Below are 537 nucleotides of genomic sequence, written 5' to 3'. Positions count from 1 at the left end.
AGAGGTTAAATACGCACTTATGTCCCTCACCTGGCATGAAATGTTCCTTGACTATGACCACCTGACGACCGACCACTGTGGAGAAAGACAGCAGGAATACGGCCAGAGCTCGCAGGTACGACCCGGTAGCTCCAAGGTTCTCTGCAATCCATATCTAGATTTCGAAGAGCAAAACCAATATGTTTACTTCCTTATCACCACATTAAAAAGACTTTAATTTATCTTCTTTCGTGTTGCTTCATCTAATCCGCAATTGCATGGTCAAACAAGACAATATTTGTAATGTCAGGCTCGTTAACTGACGATTTTTGACAATTGCAAAATACGACTAATAAGTGATTCAACAACATAACTCAGAATATCAAATGTTTGTCACTGTAAGCATTTACTATGCATGCCAACCATACACTTAAGGAGGGACTAACATTCGGCCATCAAATGTTACATGTCTCAGGGTAGCTTGGTTGTAATGGGTTGTGAGTGTTTGAATGCCATGTATGATCTGGATTAAATAGGCATAAAGGCATGAGTGCATGC

The 537-nt window shown here is 40.6% G+C and overlaps 1 pseudogene; it reads right to left on the bottom strand.

Moving 5' to 3' along the window:
• Nucleotides 1-537, bottom strand: part of LOC119592956 — an 18,136-nt pseudogene that overhangs the window by 13,029 nt on the left and 4,570 nt on the right.

The sequence above is a fragment of the Penaeus monodon genome, chromosome 31 (genome assembly GCF_015228065.2).
Source record: "Penaeus monodon isolate SGIC_2016 chromosome 31, NSTDA_Pmon_1, whole genome shotgun sequence".
Taxonomy (NCBI): domain Eukaryota; kingdom Metazoa; phylum Arthropoda; class Malacostraca; order Decapoda; family Penaeidae; genus Penaeus; species Penaeus monodon.
This window is presented reverse-complemented; position numbering and strand designations above follow the sequence as displayed.